This window comes from Miscanthus floridulus, chromosome 5, assembly GCF_019320115.1.
Source record: "Miscanthus floridulus cultivar M001 chromosome 5, ASM1932011v1, whole genome shotgun sequence".
Classification (NCBI taxonomy): Eukaryota; Viridiplantae; Streptophyta; class Magnoliopsida; order Poales; family Poaceae; genus Miscanthus; species Miscanthus floridulus.
The window spans coordinates 50,098,127-50,106,580 of record NC_089584.1 but is presented as its reverse complement, the minus strand read 5'-3'; the positions used below and the strand labels follow the sequence as shown (position 1 = coordinate 50,106,580).

Below are 8,454 nucleotides of genomic sequence, written 5' to 3'. Positions count from 1 at the left end.
TGTTAGTGAAGGGAGCCTATACATCATTCATGAAATAGATACACCTCAAACATAATTTGATGCAGCTTAAGTCAAATATTGAAGTTTCACGTCTTATATGAAATTTGAACTTGTATGTACCATAAATTTTGACAAAACCTTACATTTATCATAAGTTAAGGAAATATGAGGGTTCATAAATTTTTAGAATATTCACTCTTTTTATAGTTTAATTATTTTTGTGTGTTAATTGAAACAAACTCTAAATTGAACTTACCCATAAAGATTGGAAAAAATTCTCTCACGGTCACGGGAAAACGTGGGCGCCAAAACAGTGGTCCTAAGGCTCCAGCCCGTGATAGTTTTGTGTATAAAACCCAGACCCGTGAAAATTTCGTGGGCCCAACCACAAGCCCGCTCAAAAAAACCCCACCCCGAAACCCTACTCTCATCCTGACTCTGATCCGTACCACCGCACCCCCGTGCGGCGGCGCCACAAAAGCCCCCTCCACTAAGGATGGCAACGGGGATATACCCGTCGGGAATCGTCGGAACGTTCTCTTCCCCGCTACGGAGAATTCATCCCGTCTCCATCCCCATTAACTGTCTCGGGTATAGATTCTTGCCCATCCCCATACCCGTCGGGTATCGGTCGGGTAACAGATACCCGATGGGTACTGCATACCCGATAAACAAGGACACTTGGGGTCGCAGCTTTGCAATTGGAGACGTTTCTTCTTCATCCGGGTATAAGTGTCGGAGTCTCGGGGATGCTGAGGAGAAGGAGCGAGGTTGCGAGGAGGACGAGCAAAGATGGCAGAGAGACCGAACTGAGGAAGCGAGGGGCACGAGCGCTCGTGAGACAGGCGTGCTTGTGCTGCTGGCGGAGATGGTGAGGAAAAATTGAACGAGGGTTCCTAGAACACACAAACTATATATATGATTGTTCAGATTTGGACCAAAATATCTATGTTGAGTTTCTTTTGGCCTAATACTCGCATGACAGCTTAAATAGTCGGGTTCCCCAACGGGTAATGGGGACGGGTAAACAAGGAACGTTCTCGTAGCCGCTATACCCGTCGGGTATGGATTCTTTCCCATTTAGATGCCCGTGTGTAAAGATATAATCCTATCCCCGTCCTCTAATGGATCAAATACCCGTCGGGTATCGGGTTTCGAGGCCCGTTTCCATCTTTACGCTCCACCCGGTTCCCTCTGCCCCTACGCGCCTCCGCCTCTCAATCCCCATCCGTGTCCGGCGACGCCATCTTGGCTGCCACCTCTGTCAGAAACCAGCACCCCCATCTTGGGCGGCCTCTCAGTCCTGGCTTGCGCCCAATCGTCGATCCGCGGCCTGGCGACTCAATCCGGGATGGGGTGGCATCAATCCGAGGACGGGTGGCCTAGATCCACGGCCAGGCGGTGTCGATCCGTGGCCGGGCGACCTCGCTCCATGGCTGCTGGCACCACGTGTCCTCGCAGCGACCTGTCCTCATCCCGGTCTCCGGCGACGGCTCGGCGCCCAGCAACGGTGACGAGGATGAAGGCAGGGCCTCCGCCTCGGCCTCCGCCACGCTCTCGTCCTCCTGGCCGCTAGGTTAGTCTATGATTTATTTTGTTTCCATTGTTTTAACAGAGCTACGTCTTGTTGACTGTGATGTTAACGGCATGAACTGAGTAGCAGTTTATATTGAAACGGAGATTTTAGTATTGATACGCACGGTTGACTGGCTGATTGAAGATATAATTGGTTAAATGGTTGATCAGGGGCCATCAGCTAACACTCACATTGAGCAAATCGACATCGCTAGGATTTTTATTTTTTAACTGTACATATTTGGAAAGCATTTGCTATTAGTTTCTCTAATTAAGAACCAAATAACCTGGAAATGCTGGTAAAGAAGTCATCCTTGCTGGCTTTTTGAACAAAAAACTTCTGATTTGTTTACTGTCTTATGTGACTTTTTCCTGACATGGAAATGAGCTCGAATCAGTGAATGGACTGCTCATGAAGGGCGATGCTGTTCTACCTTTTCTGAATTGCATGCCATTGAGCAGTCCACGCAGCTTGAAGTATCTAATTAGAGCTGATCCTCTCTCCTGCAGCCTATTTATTCTCTGTTTATTTTAGCTTTTCAGCCATCAGCAAACAGGCTAAAATATGGTTACTCAGAGAATTCTGTGTGGTTGACATGCTGTACTCTATAATTTATGCAACAAATTTGTGTTTCCTTACAGATATATGCCTATTTAGTTTGATCAGATTAATGCACGTTTGGTGCAAATATCAATTTTTGTTCTTCAAGATTCAGAAGTACAAATGTTTGATTCAGAAGTTTTATATATCTTAGAATTCAGAAAATATTGATTTCAAGATTTAGAAGATATAAGAACTTACTCTTGCATATATGTAAAATATCTATGTTTTTGATAACTCCATATTTTTGCGTAGTAACAGAGTTTGCTCAAAAGGGTTGCTTCTATTTCATTGTATTGGTCAAGGCTTGCTGACAGTCTTAGCCACTTCGATAGGTATACAACCACCTGAACTATATCTTGCCACTAGCACGGCCTCAATAATTTCTCAATCCAGTCGGCCTTCTGTGGATGTATTCTCCAATCCCCTAATGCTGATGTGATCCCCTGAATGTTTTCTCTTATACTTGACTTGCCGTTTACTAAATTATTTATGTGATGCTATGCTATTAAAGAATCAACCATTCATGATTATCGATTTAGAGGGGCAGGACGCCATCGGTTCAAACCTTTCAAGTACGTTTTCCATGGTATGATATGCTTGTAACTTTGTTGTACTTGGCATGTGTAACTGGATGTAACTGATCTAGATTATTACAAAATTCTGTCAAAAACATACTTTTAACTTTGCTGTAATTCCATTTGCATGGTTATTATTAATCATCAGGAACCCAGAAATTTTGATAGATACATGTTATCCTGTGATAACCTTTTTGCTCCCATTGCAACACACAGGCATGAACCTTGTGTATTAATAAATGCTTCAATATTAGTACTGGATGGTGCATAGGTCGGTTTTGCTTATGTGATCCGCTTAAAAATAAAAACTGAGAAGACCGTGACCCTTGTTCTTCTGCCATGACAAGCCTTTATATTACCAGTTGAACAAAATGATATAGCATGTTCTAGGTTCAAGCTAGAACAGCTCATTTTGATTTTTTTCATCCCCCTTTTTTTTTTCTCAAAATGCAGGTTTTCCATAAGGTTGTCCGCAGCTGGGCTTCAAAGAATTTCATGCTGGATAGAGTTGTGAAATTCTTCTTTCCTCGCCTCTTGATTACTGTCTAGCATTTAGCAATTGAACTGTAATAGTGCAATTCCTAGTAGCATAGTATAACAATGATTGATGACTAGTGATCATTAGATATAACTGTGCAGACTGGACAAGCTCAAGTATGATAGATGGATGCCATAAATGGTGAGCTATTTAAACAAGCACACAAATCTTTAGTAAATGTTGATGTAGCTTCAGTTAATTCATATCTGATCTGCAGCAATGGAGATTGAATCAGAGTATATCTTCTAACTGGATGTCTGTATACTGTTTACTGGAGATTACAGTACGGACGGAATGTTTTTTCTAATTTCAGCAAATACCTGTAAATGCTATATACTTGATAGAAACTAGCAAGCAGCACGCATGAAGAGGAAAAGGCATTCTCAGGCTAACAGCAGGTATTTAATTCTCGAGACTGTTTTTACTCAGTTCGGGACTTTTTTTTTTCCTGATTCAGCCATACCTGATTCTGAGATGCCTACTTTGCAAATTATTCAGCTCATGCAGTCATTTGGAAGATTATGTGATGCCTAGTCTGATCCATTATATATTACTGATGCATATGTCATTTGGACTTCTCCATTGAGCAGAAAGATGAACCTTGAGGGACTCTTGGCAAGATGAGCATCAAAGATTCTGCAATGATAAGGATCCTATGTTGATATGTGCTAAGAGTCATCTATATTTGTTTGATTCTATAAGTTAGTGGTCTATTATGCAGTTCTAACTTTGCAATTACTTTTTTGAATAGGAATCCCTTTGACTTCATTATGTTGTACAAACTATTGAATGTGGATGATCAAAGTTATTAATATCATTGCCCTTTTTTGCCATTGGATTTTGTAATTTTGTGAATTTTCTGTGCCGTAAATCTTTATTATTCATCAAATAAAAACGGATGTAATATAAAATGGCAGTGAATCTAATGTCGATGCAATAGTTTGTGCTGCATCGAACCTAATGTTGATACAATAGTTTATGTTGCATCGAACCTAATGGCGATGCAATAGTTTGAATTGTATCGAACCTAATGTTGATGCAATATGGTCTATTGTATAGAACGTTAGCTGTTGCAATAGAAATTGTTATTGCATCAAATTTATTAGATGTATTACATCTACATGATTTTGATGCAATAATATTTTTTGCATCTCTCTATGTTGATGAAAGAGCCATCCATGGTCGATGCAATAGTAACTTCGCATCAAAAAGATTTTGATGCAATAACCATTTTACATCTCTCTATTTTGATGCAAGAGACAATGGATGGCCGATGCAATAGCGAACTCTTGCATCGGTCATGGCAAACTGATGCGACAAGGCTATTTCATCTAGAGCTATTGCATTGGCTCGCATCAAACGCAAAATTGATGCGATACCAAGCCCTATTACAACCTATAGGCACCACACTGTTAGGAGCTGGACGTGGAGTTTTTGGTGGTGGAACCATGTGTCAATGTCCTCGAAGTAAACAATAATGATGAATGGGGTGCTAACAAAAGCCAAAGGCGGGACTTTCATTAATACCACATTGATCTCCGCTATAGATGCTCTCATGTACCATTCATGCAACCTCATCATTTCGCTTGAACCATCATAGAGTTCATGCCATGGAAGTAACTGTTTGCTCGACACATATTTTTGGGGACATCTTCATAATCAAATTGTGTTGGCCTACTAGTGGTCTTCGAGGAGCTAGACTTGTTGACAAGTGTTGTGTTAGCAAGAGGTGTAATTTTCCTCATCAATAATATATAAATCCACTTCGTCGTGTTTGTTGTTTCTATATTTTTGTATATCTTAACCATTTTGGGTACAATGGGTCATGTAATGGCTTGCTCGATGGAGCATGGTTGTTTTGAAGCCTCTTGCCTCTCATTTTGGGAGGGTGGCTTCATAATTGGCGATTGTGAATTAGGTGCTCTCTCCATGTGCATTTTTCTCAGGTGGTAATGTTTATAACATGATCTTCTTGTAACAATATGAGAAATGGAAGCAGAGGAATATGATCTCTCAAATTGATATCTCGTCAATGCTGGAGTATGAAGTCGTTGATAGCCTATCCAAGATATTAGCCCCCTCTAGAGTGGAATGTCTAATAAGTCTTTTTGATGATCTAGCATGACCATCAGCATTTGCACCCTAGAATAATTAATTGTTCAGAATGGGCTCACGATGAAACACGTGTCCCAGAATCACCAAGCCCATGGCAACTTCTATTGCTCGGACATTGGTGCTATCTTATAACGTAGGTAGTTGAAAGATCTTAATGGTTAGAGAGAGGGTGAATAGCCTATTAAAAATTCTACAATAACACTAAGACAAGTGATTAGTAAATAAGATGGCGAAGCGAATTTTGCGCTAGCACTACACTTGTGTCGCAAGCCACCTACCCAATTCTAAAATCTATGATCTCTAGTATATCACAACAAGGCTAAGACACTAATTTACACCTAGGTGAGCAAGCTAGCAAGAGAACTACAACTAAGAGCTACACTAACTAGTTTCAATTAGCACAAGCTCTACACAAGTAAAGGCACAATGTAATACAAGAGAGTGGTAGAGAGGTATACCGCCGTGGCAAGAGATCAATCAATGAATACCAAGGAGACAATCAAGATACAATGATTTTTCCTCCGATGTTCACTTGCTTGCCGGCAAGCTAGTCCCCATTGTGGCGATTCACTGACTTAGAGATTCACGCGCTAATTGATATCACACGCCAAATCCGCAACCGGGTACCGCACAACCAACACAAGATGAGAATCACACAAGCCACGAGCAATCTACTAGAATACCTTTTGGCTCTCCACTGGAAAAATATCAAGAACCCCTCACAATCACCACGATCGGAGCCGGAGACAAGCACCTTTCTCCGCTCGATGATCCTCGCTGCTCCAAGCCATCTAGGTGGTGGCAACCACCAAGAGTAACAAGCGAATCCCGCAGCGAAACACTCAAGCAATGCACTTGGATTCACTCCCAATCTCACAAAGATGATGAATCAATGATGGAGATGAGTGGGAGGGCTTTGGCTAAGCTCACAAGGTTGCTATGTCAATGCAAATGGCCAAAGGTATGAGCTAGAGCCGGCCAAACGCCTTATATAGGAGTCCCCTCAAAATAGAGCCGTTGGGCACCACGGGCAGCTCACTGCATGGTGACCGAACGCGTAGGTCAGATCGACTGGACGCTTGGCCCCCTGCATCTGGTCGTGGGATCGCTGCCACGTGTCATAGCTTCAAACGTGCGCCATCCGATCCCAACGGTCAACTCGATCATGTGCTCAAATTAATGAACGATCAGACGCGACCGCCCAGAGTCCACTCACACCTCGCTCGAGGCACCAACCCAGCGACCTAACACGCCGATGGAATGACCGGCGCTCTATCAACGCGGAGTCTGATCACTTCCAGAGAGCATCTAGAGCCGCACTTTCTCGATTGGACATGTCCGAGGGAGCATGACCGGACTCAGGGCTAAGTCCGGTCCTCACTGCCGCTGCGCGCCAACAGTTTCGTCGCCACATCACCATACATCATCATTGACCGAACCTAGAGGCTGCGCATCTAATTACTTCTCGCGCCAGCGTCCGGTCAACTAGACCGAGACCGCGCCACTACTCCACTACTGACCAAATACATAGGTCCAGCTTCTAGTCCTGCGTCTGGTCAGCACAGTGACCTCCTCGACTTCCCAAACTTCACCACCCTTGCTCAAATATGCCAACCGCCAAGTGTATCACCTTGTGCGCGTGTGTTAGCATATTTTCACAAACATTTTCAAGGGTGTTAGCACTCACTAGGATCTAAATGCATATGCAATGAGTTAGAGCATCTAGTGGCACTTTGTTAATCGCATTTTGATATGAGTTTCACCCCTCTTAATAGTACGACTATCGATCCTAAATGTGATCACACTCGCTAAGTGTCTCGATCACTAAACCAAAAAAGCTCCTATCAAGTTTCACCTTTGCCTTGAACTTTTTGTTTTTCTCTTTCTTCTTTTCCAAGCCGAGTACTTGATCATCACCATGTTCACACCATCATCATGATCTTCACCACTTGCTCCATTACTTGGAATGTGCTACCTATCTTATGATCACTTTGATAAACTAGGTTAGCACTTAGGCTTTCATCAATTCACCAAAACCAAACTAGAACTTTTAGTAGTGAGAAAGTTGATGGTCCAATGATATCATCAACTAGACACGTTCATGACCATTGTAGAGCCAATGGTGCTTGGACCTAATGTCCCCTAAAGGTGGAGGCTAATGTTGCAGTTGCTACTACTGTGTGCTCTATTGTTGAGGCAATATGCTAGTTAACTTTTGAATCAAGTTGGGATCTAGATTAGCCAAGAATTCTCAAATCAAATGTTTTCATTTCTTGCTTTGCCTCCTCCTTGAAAAATTCATAGCATGTTCTCAGGTAACTTGCTTGTAACAGACACATTTCTTCTACATGTTAGCCTACTAGGGAATGCTTCTTTCCAACCCAACCTCGCGAAGATGCTTTGAATGCAACTAGGGTGCTCTAGATAATTGAGCCATGTGGTTTCTAGCATTAGCCAATTGGAGCTCCATTTGTCCAGACCATTAAATGGGATCAGTAACTTGGTCATCTTCCTTGCCTCTTGTTGGGTCCTCTAGTTTTGGATTTGGAGCTTGTAACCATCTGTGCAAGTAGGTGCTGGGGCATTTGTTCTTCTTCATGGGCTAGGAATTATCTTCATTTAGATCTAAGAACTCCTCTGAGGTCTTCTATTCAATAAAGACCTTCCAATAAGCTTCTATAATATTGTTGTATTTGGTCATGGGGTCGAGTCCTTTCTTCACAAACTTGGTATTTAGTTTCAACCTCCAATTACCAAAGTTGATTGCCAACTGTCTCATTGAAAATGCCTTTATGAGTTCATCTAGACCTTGGGGGTATACAAATGTTCACCTCAATTGACTCCTGTTGATGTTTCACCACTGATAGCCTGCCACGGGGGTACCTAGGGTAGTTTGTTCGGGCTTCAGCATATGCAGAACTCAACGGTAAACGCAAGAGACAGTCGATTTATCCTGGTTCGGTCCCTCGACCATGATTGAGTAATAGCCCTACGTCCAGTCGGTGTTAGCCTTTGCATTGGATTGATTGTAAAGTGTTGTCTCTAAC

At 42.6% G+C, this 8,454-nt stretch overlaps 1 long non-coding RNA gene across 1 annotated transcript; it reads left to right on the top strand.

Moving 5' to 3' along the window:
* Positions 1-1,253: 1,253 nt before the first annotated feature.
* On the top strand, positions 1,254-4,125 carry LOC136452152 (uncharacterized). The gene is made up of 2 exons (XR_010758759.1): positions 1,254-3,690; positions 3,883-4,125. It is a non-coding gene; the product is annotated as an uncharacterized lncRNA (long non-coding RNA).
* Positions 4,126-8,454: the final 4,329 nt, after the last annotated feature.